Here is a 20,731-nt window from a genome sequence, read left to right as displayed (position 1 = left end):
CAGGCTCCAGGCCTCGTAGGAGTTGAATAACCCTGCCCTTTAAGGAGCTCTTGACTGAAGAACTCAGCTACTAGAGAGGCTGCCAGCACAATCAGACCCTAACACCATGTCCCACCTGATATCTCACTACATCCACATGGGGATGTTGGCCTACTCTATAATTGTAATGATAATTTTCCTAGGACTCAGGATCCAAATGCTTATAAAAGGACATGTTCACCATACGTTCTATAAGATCATCTTGGTTTACCATATAACAATGGTACAAAAAAAATAATAGTAATTTAAGTGCCAACAGCATTAAAACAATTTAACTTGGAAAAACATTATGTGAAGAAAGAGTTCTGTAGTTCAATATACGGGCAGGTTGTTAAAGCCTGATAGAGCAGAGGATTAAACCTGCCTCCTAGTCTTTACATTTAGGTAGAACTAGGGGGTAGAGGCTGACTTGTAAAGTCATGTCAATTGCGCAGCCAAACTTATCCCTCTGAGATTTGTTATATTTTGTCCAGAAGCACCTCCATGTTCTTACACCTATGAGGAGGGCAAAACAATGTGAGAAATGATGTACAATATTATTAACAGGATAATAATATATGAATTTCAATTGCATGTGAAGACATTGAGGTGTCAGTGTTTGATGCACATAGTGTCATATTTCAGACCTGTGTGCGCCCTCACCAGGCAATGCTGATTCATGGGTCCAGGTAAGTTGAGTTTGGATGTGCCCAGGGGAATCTGCTTGTTCTCCTGCCTGGGGCCTAAACCTCCATCTTCATAAGCTTCTTACCATGCTGCACAGCCTTCTTACGCTCCACCACCCTAAACACACACACAGAAAGGAGTGTTCAGTCAGGATATCGTCTTCCCTTTATGAGCAATAATATTCCGTCTGTCTGCTACCAGTAAGGGCCACTCATGCCTGCCTGTCTGAGCTGTGAGCTTTGACCTCCTTGGACAGCTTCAGCTTACTCTTGGCCAGTGCCGACTGCTCACTCCTGCCGACAATCTGGAAGTGTTAAATGAAGAGAGAAGACAGACTGAAGTAAATGTTGAGCTAAAATAGGACATGACAACGTATCACCACTTTTTGTCTCTGTATCAAATATCTGTTGGTCCCTTCACCTTGGACTGGAGGTTGGCCTTAGACTGACCAAAGGTCTTTGGCGGCTCCCGCTGGTGGTTACACAGAACTGCAACCACTCGGTTAACTCTGTTGTAGGAGAGCAGCTTCTCTGCCAGGTTCTGTCACTGTGGAGCAACATGGGAATAAAGGAATATGAATGGTGTTAATACAGATATGTAAACAATAACTGACTAAGATCAAATCAAATTGTATTAGTCATGCACTGAATAGTGTAGATCTTACAGTAAAATGCTTACTTACGAGCCCCTAACCAACAATGCAGTTAAGAAAATATCTGGATAAGAATAATAAATAAAAGTAACAAGTAATTAAAGAGCAGCAGTAAAATAACAATAGCGAGACTATAAAGGGGGGTACCGGTACAGGGTCAATGTGCGGGGGCACTGGTTAGTTGAGGTCATATGTACATGTAGGTAGAGTTATTAAAGTGACTATGCAGAGATGACAACAGAGAGTAGCAGCGGTGTAAAAGAGTGGCTGGGGGGGGGGGGCAATGCAAATAGTCTTGGTAGCCATTTGATTAGGTGTTCAGGAGTCTTATGGCTTGGGGATAGAAGCTGTTTAGAAGCCTTTTTGGACCTAGACTTGGTGCCCCAGTACCGCTTGCCGTGCGGTAGCAGAGAGAACAGTCTATGACTAGGGTCTCTAGTCTTTGACAATTTGACCTTGAACCGGTAATACATGAGCTCACTGGTCATTACAAGATTGAGTGGATGGTTTTAATTCAGGCCATATATACAGAGCAGGAGGCAGGAATCCCTCTTGTCCTTGGTTGTTACCTCAAATATGTACGGGGGTGGGCTAATGTTTGACCAGACCACCAGGGAGCACTCTTCTGTACCACCCCCGACCCTCCCCCGGCCCATCTCTTCCTCCCCCATCCAGATCATCTGCACGTGCACCTGCTTGCATTTTGAGCACATGCACACATATGATTGAATTGCAGGTTGCTATCCACACTGTAAACAGATTTAATCTCAGTGGCAATCCAGCGAGTGCCACCTCTATCAACAGAAACATCCCACTATGAGGATGGAGGGAGAGGGATACTGGGCCCCAGCAACACAGAGGGACTAACACGCTGAGAAGAAATCGGCGAGCATACTGACTGAACACAGCACATGCTGGGACTGAGAATCACAAGTGTTCTATAGGAATGAATGACTGCTAACATTAAGAGACAGGACATCAGACACAGATCCATAGTGGGATCTTCCAGGAGTTCTAAACAAAGCATTTTCATTCACAGACGTTTGAATAGGTTGAGGGACGTGTGGTAAAATAATGGTATAAAACAGTTGCACCTGTAAGGATGGCATGTAAATGTATATGTGGTGTTTGGGGGACATACTGTTGGACAGCTGTCGGAGCTGCTCCTGCATGGTGATGGATACCTTAGCAGTCAGGCCGGGCAGCAGGGAGGGATGACAGCCACGTATTCAACAAGCCCGCCTGGAGGGAGGAGAGGCAAATACACGTACGCGTGACACGAGGACTGGAACGAGACAGGTGTGAACAGGTCCTGAAACACTAGATGGCAGTATAATACTGAGGTTTTTGAACTGCAGTCAACAAAAAATGAAAATAGAAAATACTGCCATCATCATTAAAAGTAAGGAGCAGATTAAAAAAGGCCTTTTTATTACTTTCCGCTGACTTAAATGCAATTCTAAAAGTATCAGTGTAGGTCTAATCTGCCAAAGACAAGAATTACATTTCCATTAACTGCACCACCACACAGCAAGGACTCTCCTCTCCAATAACAAGCTATGCTTGGAGGTTAAGAGCAGGGGTCTACAGCTGTAATGACACATACCCCAACATAATTGCATGGGCGTCACATAGGCGTGTATAGATAATTAATTAACCAAAGCAATCCCAGTGAGATCCTACACTACAGTGTTGCGGAGGAAGAGTAAAGGTGATGCTGGTATAATGAAAATCTAAAATCTCATCAGACAGACCTGGAACAATCAGGACACACCCTCCCTTCCCCTCATACAGAGAGGCTGCTGGGTGGTGAGAAAGACCTTCCTTCCCTTCAACTCCTTACCCCCTCCGTTCCACACCCACTAGGGGAGCCCATTCATCTCAGGATATTTCTGCATGCTTTATGAATCTCTGGCCATGTCCCCATACTTGCATTCTAAATAGGCATTTTATGTATGCGGAAATATAAAGTTTTATAGTATGTGATATTTCGAGAATGCTGTAAATGCCAGGATGGTATATTCATTTCAGCTTGTCATCTAGCAGAATTCGGCTGCACCCTTCTTAGGAAGAGAATAGTCTTTCCAGACTTACGTTTGTTTGACAACAGAAGATAATCAGCTGTAGCCAAATGAACGAATGGCGTGAATCAACGCAATTGTGCATTAGATGGCGCATTCTCAGGATGGGTGAGCCCATATTTTTAGAGTAGGCCAACTTTTAGAATTTACAATGTTGTTCTAGACATTCAGTTAGCCTACATAGCATTGTTTAAATATTCCCCATGTAATGTTAATGGGGAGCTAAGATGGCTGCCATAAAATTGTTGTAGTGTCATGTACATTAATCATAACACTGGTGTGGGTAGCCAAAAACCTGAATTTTCGTGTCATATGACCATAGCACCGGTTCCAATCCAAGGGCCAATGCCCTTTTAGCAAACTCCAGGCGGTGCTATGGTCAGATGACATGAAAACAGAGCTCTTTGGCCATGCACACCACTGGTGGGTTTGGCCATTGAAAGAATAATGCATATGCAAAAAATACCTCATCCCTACTGTAAAATATGATGTTGGATCTTTGATATTATGGGGCTAATTTTTCTTCCAGTGGTCCTGGGGCCCCTTGTTAAGGTCAACGGCATCATGCATTTTTTACCAAGTATCAGAACATTTTAGCCAAAACTTTGTTGCCTCTGCCAGGAGGCTGAAACATGGCCGCAAGTGAATCATCCAGCAAGACAATAACCCCAAGCACACATGCAATTCCACAAAGAAATGTTATTGGCCACAAAATCAACATTTTGCAATGGCCAGCTCAGTCTCTCTGGACTTCATAGGGCAGTCCGTAAGCGTAGATGAAGGATATCAAGGATCTGGAAAGCTTCTGTATGGAGGAATGGTCTAAGATCCCTCCCAATGTGTTTTCCAATCTCTTTTTTTAAGGCTTAGTGTCCTTATCCTCACAAGGGGAGGGAGCTACGAAAACGAGGGATCCAATCATTTTGACCCCTTTTTTTTTCCAGATTTGTTGTGTTAAAGGCCCAGTGCAATCAACTTGATTTTCCTGTGTTTTGCATATATTTCCACAAGATGAGGGCAGAATAATACTGTGAAATTGTGAAAATTATTTATGATGCCCTTTTAGTGGAAGAGCTGTTTGAAAGGACCGCCTGAAATTTCAGCCGTTTTGGTGGGATGGAGTTTTGGCCTGCCTGGTGACATCACCAGGTGGTAAATTAGTTAAAAGACCAATAAAAAGAGAGTTGCAGACCTCTCTGCCAATTTACAGCTAATTTTCAGTTTTCCCCTCTCCACTCAGACCATTTGTTGTTTGAGATAATGCTATTTTACTAAGAAGCTATTTTTGTTCCTTTTTACCATTTTAATTCAAAGAATCACAGTAAGGTACTTAATTGTAACCAATAAATAATTTTATATTGACATAAAAACACCTGCATTGGACCTTTAAATAAAATATCTTGCTCTGAGCAATTGTATTAGTATCAAATATTACAATTGTAAAAAAAAAATGTAGATAAAACATAGCTCAGTATTTGTATCATTTATTTTAGAAAGTATTTTTTTCTCATCTTTATCAAAGGATCCAATAATTCCGGACCCCTCTGTACCTCAGCCTGGCCTGATGATCAGCTACTGTCACAAGGGTTTGAGAAGTTGGTGGTGGGATGCTAAGAGAAACTCCACATTACACACTGAATAAATAATGTTTGAACAAACCATGTTTGAACAAACCATTCTGATCGTACTCACTCAAGTAGCAACGGTGAGTCAGACATGTACTGTACTGCTGTTACTTTATATAGGCTACTGTATATGCACACTGACAATCACTGACACACTCACACAGACCCTTGTACTGTCCACAACGGGTGGATAAATAAGGTCTCAAGCCCGGCCCAGCTAAACATGGCAGAGGGAAAGCATTCATTAGAGCTTGCACCAATTTCCTCCTGTGGCTGGTGCTTAGACCCTCTCCCAACTTCTGACCTGGCCTTTCAAAGTGTTAATCAGCCCGACTCGGAGCAGCGATTAACATTCCCCCCTCCAACATGCCCTTCCATTTCCTGATGTGCCATAGGTCACGAAGGAGACATCCCCGTCTCTGTCCGTCAACTCCTCCGCCTCTCGCCTCTCAGGAGTGGATCACAAGCATGTAATTTCGCACCAATCATAGCAATAACCTGCCTCACTGCCTGGCGACACCGCCTTACTTCTGCCTGAGGGAGGGGTGAAAGGACAGAGGATTTATGTATAATCCACCCACCCCTAGATCCGCCTCTTAACCTTCCCTCTCTCCCTATCAGGCAGAGGATAGGCTGGGAACATCAGGCTAGAGTAGACTGAGGCTACAGGCAAAAACATAGATGGAAGGAGATGGTTCTCTGAGGCTATATTCACACCTGTGGCTGTTATGGTCACTCACTGGGCTTTACTGTATCTTTAGGCTACAGACATCTACAGCACAGCAACACAGACAACATGCTGTGAGGGATGTTTGTTTACATGTTGAGATAAACAAGCCAGACTGGTTCCCGTGTGACTCACGTTGAGGTGATCAAACAGGTCATCTCCAGGCTCCTTATTCTCCATGAACACCTGAATAAACCAAATAAGGTCAAGAGAGAGAGACAGGTTTTAAATCCTACCCTGTCCTAGACCTCCAGCCCAGACACACAGATGTTCACATCTAGTCTACACACTGATCATGATAGGAGAGCCCAGGGCTGTCTAACCTGCTCCTTCAGCTCACAGGGGAGGCAGAGAGTGATGGAGGAAAAAAGATCTGCATCAATTATATTTTCCAAGAAGTCCTGTTTTCTTCCTGCTCTAAATAAACCAGCTAAAATATGCAAGGAACTAATTAAATGGTAACAGATGTGTTGCTTTTTAAAACAGACCGATTTGAATGACAATTTATCCTTGAGCCAATACTAAATAACTAAATAGGGAAATAAGAGACTTTGATGAATGTGTGAGGATTTAGAAAGATTTATTCCAGACTCAGTGTCTGGAGTGGCGCAACAGAGAGCTGACAGCTGATTGATCAACCAATGTGTTGGAGTCATCAGGAAGGACCTGAAAATATGGCAACAATCTGCACTCATCGCAGGCTGTTTATGCATGAACAGATGTCTAAGACACAGCAGTATGCTGGTTCAACATTCAAAATGCTGTTTAGTGACCGGACACAGACATACACTTCACAATGCAGATGCTGGCAAGTGTAGATTGGTAAATAGATAATCATGTAATCTGGCTATCCAACACTTTGCATTGCAATTCATCACTCTCTCCCATGGAGCTGGAATGAGAAATCATTCTATTCAATCTGACATTTACCAGCTATCCCTTTCCCTCAGAATAAACAAACAAAAATATTCCGGACACTAATACTAATTCATTGTAACTAATGTGTTGCTTTTAAATACTAATTTCAATAATTACACCTTCTGCCAGAAAACAAAAAACGTTGGCTGTCAGAGGCATTGTTTCCTATTCCTCTTGGAGATAGCATGGCTGCATCCTGACACCCCCCAGCTAATGTTGTTTAGCCTCATTTTCACACTGACAGACAGCTGCTTGGCAGAACAGAATGAAATCAGCCGAAAATCGCCCTTCATTTTGTTTTTTTGTGTCAGAATTACTTTGGCTGACATTCAATATTGGGCCTGATGGGATAATCTATTAAAGTGTGAATAGACAATTGTTTGGATACATTTTTCCTTCCTCAGTAGTTTATCTTGAACATGTAAAGCAGTCATTTGGGTTTGAGTGTTGGCATATTCCTCAATTGAAAATTATTGGAGGAATTACTGCAACATTTTGTTATGAAGAACAACCCTAGAAGTGAAAGTCCTTTTGCATAATCCCCATCAAATTGATCTATCAATTATTTCTCTAAAAATGATTATTAAACTACTAACTTTCATTTGAACTCTTGACTTTAGAAGTTTGAAGTGAGCCTGTCCCAACAGAAGCAAACACTGGTGGTTAAATCAGAGAAATGTAAATGCTGGCAGCGACACAAATTAAATCTAAAATGATGTCCTCCAGGCATGTCTCTCTCCCTGGGGCTCTCTCCCTGTCCTCCACCCCAGGGCACCGGTCACGGTTTTCTATAGGTGAAAGAGAGTCAGACCAAAATGCGCCGTGGCTATTACGATCCATGTTTAATAAAACAGAAATAAACACGAATCAAATACAAACAAACGTAACAAGAAAACCGAAACAGCCTAATACTGGTGCAAACTAGCACACAACAGACAAAAGGACAATCACCCACAAAACCCAACACCAAACAGGCTACCTAAATATCGTTCCCAATCAGAGACTATGACTAACACCTGCCTCTGATTGAGAACCATATCAGGCCAAACACAGAAACAAACTACAAACTAGACACTAGACACACAACATAGAATGCCCACTCAGATCACACCCTGACCAAACAAACATATAAACATACAAAGCAAACTATGGTCAGGGTGTGACAGCACCTACTCTGAGCAGACAGCTCAGTCTGAGGGTGCTGCTGGCCTTGGCTGATTCTGAAATGGCAGTGCCTGGCTAAAACTAGTGTATATAAGGAAAGGGAATAGAGTGCCATTTCAGACGCATCCATTGTAACAGCTAGTGGTGCGGAGGCTGTTGGCTACTTACCCTCAGTGACGGGAACCTTATTGTAGTAGCAGATAAAGTCTTTACCCAGGAAGTCAAACTCCACCACACTGTCCTTATCCTCCAGCGTGTCGTGGAGGGTGATGTGCTCCACCCTCAGGGAGAAGCAGCCCACCGTGTCAGCCGTCTCGTCCTTCTTCTTCTCGTTACCTGCTCTCAGCTGGAGGAAAGAGCAGCAGGGGGAGGACAGGGGATATGGTCTGGCAGAATGGGGTGATTTTCTCTTCGATGTGGTCTAATACCCATCAACCTGTGTATGGCAGAGGAGTGTCCCTGGCGGGTCCCCATCTGTATGAACTTGAAGGTCCTGCTGGCGGATCGCATCCACACAGCTCTTCAACACAGAGCCTAAGGAACACTATGGTCACATCATTGTCTTCATTACATGGGTGTGGAGAGCTTCCAGGCAGTGCTTTCTTATTCTATTCAGAAGCCTTGCATTTGCTACAACCGAGGGCCAATATTCAATCATAACCCTTTCAGTATTTCATGAGATTGTGGTTAAAACAATGTATTCATTGTTATGTGTTTAGTAGTTCACTTCTTCCACAAGTGTCTAGCCTGAAGGCTGAAGAAATTTGGCTTGGCCACTAAGATCCTCACAAACTTTTACAGATTCACAATTGAGAGCATCCTGTTAGGCTGTATCACCTCCTGATACGGCAACTGCATCGCCTGCAACCGCAGGGTGTGGTCAGTCCAAAGCATCACCGGGGGCACACTATCTTCCCTCCAGGACACCTACAGCACCCGATGTCACAGGAAGGCCAAACATATCATCAAGGACATCAACCACCCGAGCCACGGCCTGTTCATTCCGCTACCATACAGGTGCATCAAAGCTGGGACCGAGAGACTGAAAAATAGCTTCTATCTCAAGGCCATTGTTAAATAGCCACCACTAGCTGGCTACCACCCGGTTATTCAACCCTGCACCTTAGAGGCTGCTGCCCCATATACATAGACATGGAATCTCTGTTGACTTTAATAATGGAACACTACTCACTTTAATAATGTTTACATACTGTTTTACTCATTTTATATGTATATACTGTATTCTATTTTACTGTATTTTAGTCAATGCCACTCTGACATGGCTCACCATAATATTTATATATTCCATTCTTTTACTTTAAGATTTGTGTGTATAGTTATGAACTGTCAGATACTACTTTACTGTTAGAGCTAAGAACACAAGCATTTCGCTACACCCGCAATAACATCTACTAAATATGTGTTTGTGACCAATAACGTTTGCTTTGATTTGTTAAATGTCTACTGGAGAGAGGCAGTCAGAAAGGGTGACATTATGTTTGCATAGTAGAGTAGCGCTAGCCAGCGGCTGCTTAATTAGCTATCCCCACACAATCTCACTGTTGTCAAGGCCACATTGTCATGGCGACAAACTGTGGAATAACTTAACCTTCAAAATAAAGAACTGGGTGATAAGAGGATGGAGGAAGAGAAGAGAGAAGGAGATGTGAGAGTACCAGGAGGCTGGGAGCTCAGGAACTAGCAATGTTGATTTTAATGGCCACAAACACACAATGGAGAGAGAGAAGGATGAGGAAGCTGGGCGATGAAGAACCAGAGAATCACAGAAACTAGTACTGGTTAATTTCCTTCTCTGTCTGTCCAATGGCAGAATGCTGTAACACCACAGAATTTCTAAACACAGAGACCCAACATCACAAGACTAGCGGGAACATCTTCAATTCAGACTCGGCAGACCAGAACGGAGTTTGAGTCAATGAGAGTAGTGAAAGATTCTTCCTTAGTTGTTAATTTTCTCGAAAGGTATAAAGGTACAATCTAGATTTGAGCCAATGTCTTAAGTATCTGAACATGTTATAACTCCAACCTCATGAAAGTGACAAGATGACACTTTTCGTTTTCAGCAGTGCCTTTGATTTGACGGCCTGCACAGGCGTAGTTTGGCACGAGACAACTGTTAGACCCGATGACACTTTTCTGCGCATGAGCTTAGCTAGCCAACGTCCCCATGACATCGCCTACAAGCGTGATCAGGGATTTCTATTGGTGAAGCAGTTTCTAAATATCTTCATACTAAACCATCTTTGCTAACACCCGGTGTCAGGAATCCCTCAGAAATGTTTAAGTAAAGTAGAGGAAAAGACTATGAAATTAGGAGTTGAATGGGTAGGATAGCGATGGAGGAGAGTGGACTGTGTATTCTACTGTAAGCCTATGTTTAACCTTGTTGTTAATCTCTAAAAGACTCACCAGGGAGATGGAGCAGAGCAGACTATACCCACAGTGGAGATAAAAGGCCGGATACTGAGTGGCTTTACATGTTCTGTACACACCATGGTCAAAGTCCAGTTCATCTACCTCTGATCTCTCAGTAGCAGCAGCAGCAGTACCAGCAGCACTATGTTTACCCAACCAGTCATAGTGCACGCTTCTCTCGCTAAGCAGTGGCGGGGAGATGGCAATATGAATCACAGGCACACCATACATGCCCATACGTATGCAAAACACCTCTGATTCATTACGTCACACGACAAAGGTGACAAATTGCACCAAATCACATGTTCCTCTCACGCAACACAAAAGAAAAAAGCTTCTAAACTCGCCGATACTGACGTGCTCCCCACAGACCTCTGCTTAAAAATCAAAACAACTGTTCAAAATATTCAAAGCTTCAGAAGTTCACAGTGCGACTTCTAGGCCTATTCAACAATTCAGAAGCACAGATCACACGCGCAACATAAATTCATATGGTTTCCTCTATTCAATATGTTGGGGTAAAATAGAATACAACTCCTACAACACACTCAACTGTTCTACGACAAAATAAAAGAAACACCTACAGATGCAGAACCCAACCACAATGGCGACGCAATGTTCAAAACAGAACAAACTTAAATAACTGAAGCAATTTTGAGATTGAATGTAATCATTTTCCTGGCTGTATGAATGAATGTGTTTGAATGAATGAATTCATGGGTCACGGGTCATGTCATGTTCAGGACAATAGGAGACTAACAACTACAGTAGCCTTGAGTTTCTGATTCAGCTTTTTTACCCATGAAAATGCCACAAGGCTGGGAACATTATGAAATGTAGGCTACTGCATGGGAGGGGCTGGTCCAACTCAAGGTGTCACAAAAAATTGCACCCCCCTCCCCAACGTAAAAAATATTTTCACATGACCCTCCCCTTGTACTGTAAAATAATTGCACCCCCTCATAGACTTAACTGCAAATAATGTTTACGACCACAAATAACAATTACTTTAGCCACCCTGTGTTTATAAACGTGGATATCGACTTTGCCACGTCAGCATGCTTTTATGGCAGAGTCACTGCCACACAGGGCTACGGGACAGAAGGCTGAGGGTTCCCCGACCATCATGGACTAGCTCACTCTCCCTGCCCACTTCATTAGGGGCGGCAGGTAGCCTCGAGGTTAGAGCGTTAGGCCTGTAACCAATATGTCGCTGGTTTGAATCCCAGAGCTGACAAGGTGAAAAAATCTGTCCCTGTGCCATTGAGCAAGTCACTTAAGCCCAATTGCTCCAGGGATGCTGGAAAATGGTGACCCTGGCCATGACCCCACTCCCTACGGATATTTCAGGGGGGTTGGTATATGCTAGACAACTATAGGACTAAGCACCCCCCAAATTGTCAGTAGGCCTACACCACAATTAGAGCTGGCTGCAGACAACAATCAGTTTTTCAACATTTTGATGCAATATTTATAATTATATAAAATATCTTAATTTAAAGATTCAATCATGGTCATTCTTACTGACAGTTGTGGCTGCTTTGCGTGATGTATTGTTGTCTCTACCTTCTTGCCCTTTGTGCTGTTTTCTGTGCCCAATAATGTTTGTACCACATTTTGTGCTGCTACCATGTTGTGCTGCTGCTATGTTGTGTTGCTACCATGTTGTTGTCATGTTGTGTTGCTACCATGCTCTGTTGTCATGTGTTGCTGCCATGCTATGTTGTTGTCTTTATGTACTGTAGTGTTGTCTCTCTTGTCGGGATGTGTGTTTTGTCCTATATATATATTTTTATATATTTATTAATCCCAGCCCCCGTCCCCGCAGGAGGCCTTTGCCTTTTGGTAGGCTGTCATTGTAAATAAGAACTTGTTCTTAACTGACTTGCCTAGTTAAATAAAGGTTAAATACAAATAAATATGAAATTAATTTTACACCAACAAGTTTCTGTGCCAATGCACCACACAACCAATAAACAAAGCATACTCACTTCGGGTGCTTCAATATCATGGTTTGAGTTTTCAGCACCAGAATAAATAGACCGTCAATCTCGACAAACAGAAAATACATTCCCTCCCTAAGTTGAAGCCCTACCCAGTATCAAAGCATTGGCTTGACAATCTCCGAATATCATTGAACTTTTTATTGTTTTGCAGAGGTCTCTTTCCATTCATCAAATGGCCGCTGATTACTTTATTTATTAATAGAAGTAAAATACATGCACTACCGTATACAAAAAGTACACAACAGTTTGGGGTCACTTAGAAATGTCCTTGTTTTTGAAAGAAAAGCACATTTTTTGTCCATTAAAATAATTGATCAGAAATACAGTGTAGATTGCTTAAATATACCATGGCTGTCAGCCAATCAGCTTTCAGGGCTTGAACCACCCAGTTAAAAATAAAAGTTAGGGAACGGAAAAACATTGAACACCAAAACATCTTGGGGAGGCATATGCAAGCAGATTAGGAAATGTGGCTAGGATTGAAGAAATGATATAGTAAAACCCATAGCCACGGGGAGCAGGGGTGTTGAGGGTGCTGCAGCACCCCCTGATAAATCACAATTAAGTACAAAAATGTCAATAAAAAATACACCAATTTATTGTGCCATCATTTGACAAGACACACAGGCAAGATGTCTTAGAGTAGTGGAGTAGTTTGGAAAACTAACTTGTGGTCTTCCTCTAGTTACAACTAGTGAACCTTATTTGAGCGATGACTATTGGAACATTAAAACCCGTCGTGGGACTGTTCCATTAGTTGACTGCGCCATAGTGTTTCTCTGGCCAGCAAACCGTCTCTTTCATTAACCCTTTCCTCTCCTGTAACGTCTCCTTTACCATCCAGTCAATGTTCTGAGCCGAGCCAGTCTCACTTTGCATAGGTGATGATGACATCCTGGATCCCCTTCTTCAACATGCCTTGTTTATGGGGCACCCCCCGCCCTCGGAACAGACCCGGGGGCTCAATCTTAAAGTTGCCGATGCGCTCCCTGTGGTGGTCATGCATACAGAAGACATACTCCTCCACTATTTTCTGGTTGGCCTCTTTCATTACCTGGAATTAAATATTTATCAGAAAATACTGTATATCATGACAATAAAGCCTGCTTGATCTCAACCAGTTTTAATATTGCTCTCACAATATTGTTAATCCATAGCAATTACACTCAATCCAATGTATTGGACTAGTCATGTATCTCTTGCTTGAGTAATGGCCCTAGCCTCCGCCTTCTCCTTGTGCATGGGGTGGAACACCCCAAAGTCACTAATCAGCATCCTCTCCTCCATGGTCATCTCCTGCCCAGACAAACACAGGGACAATAGATGAGAAACAGATTCACTACTGAATTGTCCTTGGTATCTGCGGAATAGGCCTACCTAATAAATCAAAGCATGTATAATATTCTTCCATTCCGCACATCAACTTCATAACCGAACTCAATTACTAACAGATCTAAGATCTGTCCTTATCAGAATAACTAAAACCTGTAGCCTTCGCTTTAATCACTTAAAGACAAGACAGACCATCTCAGTCCTCACATCTCACACCTAGTGACAACCATAAAGCAGGCCAGCCTGGGTTCCAGCAGCAAAGCCCTTTGTGTTCCTGTAATACTGCTCTGCTCTAGGGAGCCCATGAAGGGGTCAGCCTGTAGTGGGCACATAAGACTATGCAATTAATATGTTAACAAAGTATTTTAAATGAATTATCTAACTGCACAAAAATGATTTACTCTAGTTGAGTCACAGGAACTGTAAGGTCAAGAAATGTTTAGGTTTTATTTATTTGCACCAAAGGAAATAAAGTAAAAGACAAAACAGTACAGAAAAATAAATAAAAAAACTGGTAAAACCAGTGTGCAGGTGAGGTTGGAAGCACAAAGGGGCTTTTCTGAAAACCACACCACAAATATAAGTACCAAAACAAAAGTTTGTTCAATCAGTTAAACAAAGCATATTCATTATATACTCAGTATACAAGAAAAAAAACATGTTTGACTACATGTGTGTGCATGTTTGTGTGTTAGGCTAGAGTTAGGCTACATGGAGGGGATTATTGTGTAGTTTGATTCATCAGGCTGACCCAAGCCAAGGGTCCCGAATGGACGGGCGACTCTGACAGCGTTGGACAGGCGGGAGCACCTGTAGGAAGGAGATGGAGAGACAGCCTGGTGTAGGGGGCTGCCACCGGAGGGCTGGTGCATTGAGGTGGCACCGGATAGACTGGGCCTTGAAGGCGCACTGGAGGTCTCGAGCACCGAGCCTGCCCCGTAGCCAGGCCAGTACAGCGAGGTGGAATAGCCCGCACTGGGCTGTGTTGGCAAACCAGGGACCCCATGCGTAGGGCTGGTGCCATGTACCCCGGCCCGAGGAGACGCACAGGAGACCAGATGCCCTGAGCCGGCTTCATGGCACCTGGCTCGATGCCCACTCTAGCCCGGCCGATACGAGGCGCTGCTATGTACCACACCGGGCTATGCCTGTGCACCGGGGACACCGTGCGCCTCACAGCATAACACGTGCCCGCCCGGTCCCCCTCTCTCCACGGTAAGCACGGGGAGTTAGCCCAGGTCTCCTACCTGACTTAACCACACTCCCCGTGTGCCCCCCCCAATACATTTTTGGGGCTGCCTCTCGGGCTTCCAGCCGCGCTGCCTCCTCATAACGCCGCCTCTCGGCTTTCACTGCCTCCAGCTCTGCCTTGGGGAGCGATATTCTCCCGGCTGTACCCAGGGTCCCTTGCCATCCAAGAGCTCCTCCCAAGTCCAGGAATCTTAAACCCGCTGCTCCTGGGTACCACGCTGCTTGGTCCGGTTGTGGTGGGTGATTCTGAAACGGTCATCTTCGTCCTCCTCTGACAAGGAGTAAGAAATGTCAGACCAATGCGCAGCGTCGTAAGTGTTCATCCTTTTAATAAACTGAACACTAAATACAAAGTAACAATAGAGCACAACCGAAACAGCTCCGTCAGGTGCAACACACACTAAACAGAAAATAATCACCCACAACTCAAAAGTGAAACCAGGCTACCTAAAAGTGGTTCTCAATCAGGGACAATGATAAACAGCTGCCTCTGATTGAGAACCATAACAGGCCAAACACAGAAATCCCAAAACATACAAAAAGGAACATAGACAATCCACCCAACTCACGCCCTGACCATTCTAAAACAAAGACATAATAAAAGATCTAAGGTCAGAACGTGACACTGACCTTAGTTATCTATGTTTTATGTATTATTTTGGTCAGGTCAGGGTGTGACGAGGGTGGGTATGTGTGTTTTTGTCCTGTCTAGGGGTTTTGTATATCTATGGGTTTTTTGTATGTCTAGGTAATGTAGGTCTATGGTGGCCTGAATTGGTTCCCAATCAGAGGTAGCTGTTTATCGTTGTCTCTGATTGGGGATCCTATTTATCCAACTTTAAGCTGCCTTACCACCACCAACTGGTCTGGAGTGTGGAACTCAGTTGAGGCGGCAGATAGCCTAGCGTTGGGCCAGTAACCGAAAGGTTGCTAGATCAAATCCCCGAGCTGACAAGGTAAAGATCTTTCATTCTGCCCCTGAAAAAGGCAGTTAACCCACTGTTCCTAGGCCGTCATTGTACATAAGAATTTGTTCTGAACTGACTTGCCCAGTTAAATAAAGGTAATAAAAAATACTAATAAAAAAAGTTTATATTTCAATCATCCATGTGGGTATATGCTCCTAAAAACCAATGAGGAGATGAGGAAGGTGGGACTTGCTACGCACCAAGTTCTATTTTAGCGCCTGGCTATGCAGATGCCCGTTGACGTGCGCGAGCAGTGTGGGTGCAATGATTGAATAACATGTATGTGTATATTTATTTTGCAACACTCGCGCATGCAATGCGGGCCGGTGTGGTCAGCATGTAACACCCACAAATATCCCAGGTATGACAGAATAAAATTTGTAGGATCTGCTACAGACTTTGCTATTCATAATTGATTTGCTCCTATCAAAACTAACTCGTTGGACATAATCACATCTTTTTTCTGAGCATTGTCAGTCCTGATATAGACAAGTCAATACATATATAAACAGAACAAAATGAGACCTTATTTCACTCCAAAATATGATTTACTCTTGTGTTTGATTTACATAGATTTATCCCTCTCAACAAAGAGTCTGTGAATAACAATAGATTCTTATTGGATGCCATTAAATGGTTATTTAGAAACAATACAATAGCATTTTGTATTAAAAAAAGCTGTGTTAGACAGCATTACCTACACATACTGAACAGCTCATGTTATAGACAGAAGCGTGCTACATGGCAGAACAATCTGAAATAATCTCTCGACATGTGCAGCCCATCCATTATCTCAGCCAATCATGGTTAGCGTTAAGGTTCCTGTCTTTTTCTGTGACTAAACCAACTAGTCTCGTAATTTGACAATTTTATTTGTTCTTGGTCACCTCCCTGATTAAGGCCCTTCTCCCCCAATTGCTCAGTGTGGCCAGCTCTAGGAAGTGTCTTGGTGGTTCCAAACTTCTTCCATTTAAGAATGATGGAGGCCTCTGTGTTCTTGGGGACCTTTAATGCTGCAGAAATGTTTTGGTACACTTCCCCAGATCTGTGCCTCGACACAATCATGTCTCAGGGCTCTACTGACAATTCCGTGGACACCATGGCTTGGTTTTTGCTGTGACATGCACTGTCAACTGTGGGACCTTATACAGACAGGTGGGTGCCTTTCCAAATCATGTCCAATCAATTGAATTTACCACAGCTGGACTCCAATCAAGTTGTAGAAACATCTCAAGGGTGATCAATGTAAACAGAATGCACCTGATCTCAATTTCAAGTCTCATAGCAAAGGGTCTAAATACTTATGTAAATAAGGTATTTATTTTTTGTTTTTAGTAAATGTGCAAAAATGTCTAAAAATCATGTATTTCTTTGTCATTATGGGGCATTGTGTGTAGATTGCTGAGGAAATGTAACGTATTAATCTAAAAAAAAAAGTCACTGAAAAAGTCAAGGGGTCTGAATACATTCGGAAGGAACCGTATACCATCCTCCTGTGCAGTCCTATCAATTGATGAAGAGAAGGCCTTTGACCATCTCAAATGGTCCTACCTCTGGTATATTATGGAATGCGTGGGATTTGGCAAAATGTTTATGAGCATGTTAAAAACATTGTATGGTAACCCCTTTCTAATGGTCTTGATGGGTAAACAATGCTCTTCACAGTTTGCTGTCCAGTGTCCATCCTCCTATATGCCCTATCACTGGAGCCTTTAGATAAATAAAATACATAAATCCCAAAATATAAGGAAAATATCAGTTATTAAGGACATGTATCACCAAATCTCATATGTATATAACATACTATTGTACCTTGACAGTATACCTCAATCCCTACATAATGTATTAAGTATATTCAGACAATTCAGCAGTACATCAAGCCACAATATCAACCTCTCTAAATAATATATGCTTCCATTTAACAAAGCAATGTTACATAACAATTGTGACCCATTTTAAATACCTGGATATTCAACATTTTCCCTCTCTAGATACAGTTGTTTTAAAGAACTACAAACAAGTTACAGCTGTAATTACAGCAGATCTCGACAGATGGTTTATTCTAACAGTAACTTTATCAGGTTGAATTTCAATAGTCAAATGAATGTCTAGCCTAGACAACAAAAAAATTGTTAGCATGCTTCCTTTGTCCATGCTATTAGGGTACTGGGAAAATATTAAAAGTTCAATCTCAAATATTAAATGGAAAGGGAAACATCCCAGAATTAAGATGACTATACTCCAGCAACCCAAAGGTTTTGGGGGTCTAGGTTTACCCAACTTCAAGTTATATGCTTTGTCTTTAGTGATCCGCCCACTTAAGAAATTATTTGATCAAAATAAATGTCTTCCTTGGTTGGAAATAGAGGAAAATATAGTGTCACCATTTACATTGAAAGATGTGCTATTTTCTGCCTTGCCTCCTAAGTTCTGTTGTACTCAGTTTGGACCAATCTTTGCTCACTCAATACAGACCTGGCATCAAATTTAGAAACATGGTAATTGGGAAGTCCGATGGCATATCCAAACATCAATATTTAGAAATAACTCCTTATTTCTTACCTTTGAGAGGGAATTATAATTTTAAAAATTCAAGAATGGTCCAAACAAGGAATTCAGAGACTTTCAGACATCATGAATGATGAAGATTTATTATCATTTCATGACCTAAAAAATATGTTTAATTTACCTGGTTGGTCTTTTTTCTTCTTCTTCAGTTAAGAACTGCTATCCACACTTATGGAGTTCATGGAGTCAACCACTCTCACTCCATCCACTTGCTGAGTTGTTAGGTAGTCAGAACAAAGGTTTTATATCCAATCTATATATAAAAAAATAACTACTAGAAGCCCTCCATAAACCAATGGGAATATTAACTGTATACAGATTGGAAAAGAATCCGGCCTCCCAAAATTTGAATCAACAACTAATACACTACAAGTTAATTCACAGATCGTATTTGACTACGTGGAAATGGTGTCAATTTAAATGAGCTCCTCATCCAAATAGTCTGTTCTGTTCTCAAATAAATATTGGGACATATTTTACATACACATGATGTGGGACTGCCCCAGTTTGAAGACCTTCTGGTCACAGGTTGCCAGGTCTGTGTTGATGATAGTTGGTGCTGTCATTCCTTAACTTCCTAATATACTATTGTTGAATGATGACTCTTCACCGACTCTCACAGTTCCCGAGTATGGTTGTCTGGACTGACCAAGGCAAAAATAATGTTGGTGACCAGATGGAAACATCCACATAAGCTCAGCATAACTCAATGGCTGCAAAACTTCTGTGGCGTCCTTTCACTAGAGCTCTCTATAGCTCATGTGAATGGTGCCAAGGAAACAACATTAGATACATTTAAAAGAGCAGTTGAAAAGGTCAAAAGCTTATTATGAGTTAATGTAATGTAATTATGTTTGAATTCATTAATTGTATGTTGCATATCTGTATCTAATATTGATGTATGCAGGCTGATTCTATCCGTGTGTGACTTGTTCCCACAAAGGTTTTACAAATACAAGATGACTTATCCATGATGTTTTGTTTTTTGCACAGCTACAGTATATCCACAACAAGAGCCCATGGGTGGAAGGAGGGGGTATAGGGATGGGTCGCACTTACGAAGAAGGGGGAGGGAGATGAGACAGACAGGATAAATAATGCTTATTACAGTTTTTCTCTATTCTTTTTTGTTTCTTTACATACAGTATGTAATTTTTGAACATTATTGCCTGTCTGTGATTTGAACCCTTCACACCATTTAAAAAAAAGAAGTTATAAACAACAAAAAATTGTCAGATTATCAAACCTTATGGCATACCGCAGGACATCTTGGCTTTGTTAGATGCACAGTTGTTTGAGAATGATATTCTAAATGCAAGTATTATTTAATAACTTTGCAAAATGAATGAATTCACGTACAAAAGGAATACACTTAAGTTACAAGGCATTAACACGCATTGCAAGGCATTATTCTAAGCATGATCAGAGAGGGAGAGGGAGAGGGAGAGAGCAAAGGCATAGCCTGAAAGGCCATGCCCCAAGAGTCCCTGGGGTGGAGAGAGAAAGAAGTATTTCACCATCCAGACTAGACTAGACATAAAGATCATATACACACTCACACACACTACATTGATAGTCCCATACAAAACCCACACACATTCTCATCAGTGGAGGCTCCTCAGAGGATGAAGGGGAGGACCATCCTCCTCCAGAGTGAATGAAAAGCAGCCAACAACTGCTCAATATACTTGGGAACTCCTTCAAGACTGTTGGAAAAGCATTCCAGGTGAAGCTGTTTGAGAGAATGCCAAGAGTGTGCAAAGCTGCCATCAAGGCAACAGGTGGCTACTTTGAATCATTTAAAATATATTTTTATTTGTTTAACCCTTTTTTGTCTACTACATGATTCCATATGTGTTATTTCATAGCTTCACTACTATATTCTAAAATGTAGAAAATAGTACAAATAAATGAAAATCCTTGAATGAGTAGGTGTGTCCAAACTTTTGACCTTACCAGTCAAACGTTTGGACACACTTACTCATTCAAGGGTTTTCATTTTTTCTTACTATTTTCTACATATACATAAATAAATATATACACACACATAAATACACACTACACACACACACACACACACACACACACACACACACACACACACACACACACACACATGACCAAAAGTATGTGGACACCTGCTTGTTGAACATATCATTCCAAAATCATGGGCATTAATATGGAGTTGCCTCCCCCCTTGCTGCTATAACAGCTTCCACTGTTCTGGGAAGGCTTTCCACTAGATGTTGGAACATTGAGGCGGGGACTTCCTTCCATTCAGCCACAAGCTCAGTAGTG

The 20,731-nt window shown here is 42.1% G+C and overlaps 1 pseudogene; it reads right to left on the bottom strand.

Moving 5' to 3' along the window:
* Positions 1–761: 761 nt before the first annotated feature.
* LOC135525019 (DNA topoisomerase 1-like) overlaps positions 762–20,731 on the bottom strand; it is a 29,941-nt pseudogene continuing 9,971 nt past the window's right edge.

The sequence above is a fragment of the Oncorhynchus masou genome, chromosome 31, assembly GCF_036934945.1.
Source record: "Oncorhynchus masou masou isolate Uvic2021 chromosome 31, UVic_Omas_1.1, whole genome shotgun sequence".
In the NCBI taxonomy this organism is placed as follows: domain Eukaryota; kingdom Metazoa; phylum Chordata; class Actinopteri; order Salmoniformes; family Salmonidae; genus Oncorhynchus; species Oncorhynchus masou.
This window is presented reverse-complemented; position numbering and strand designations above follow the sequence as displayed.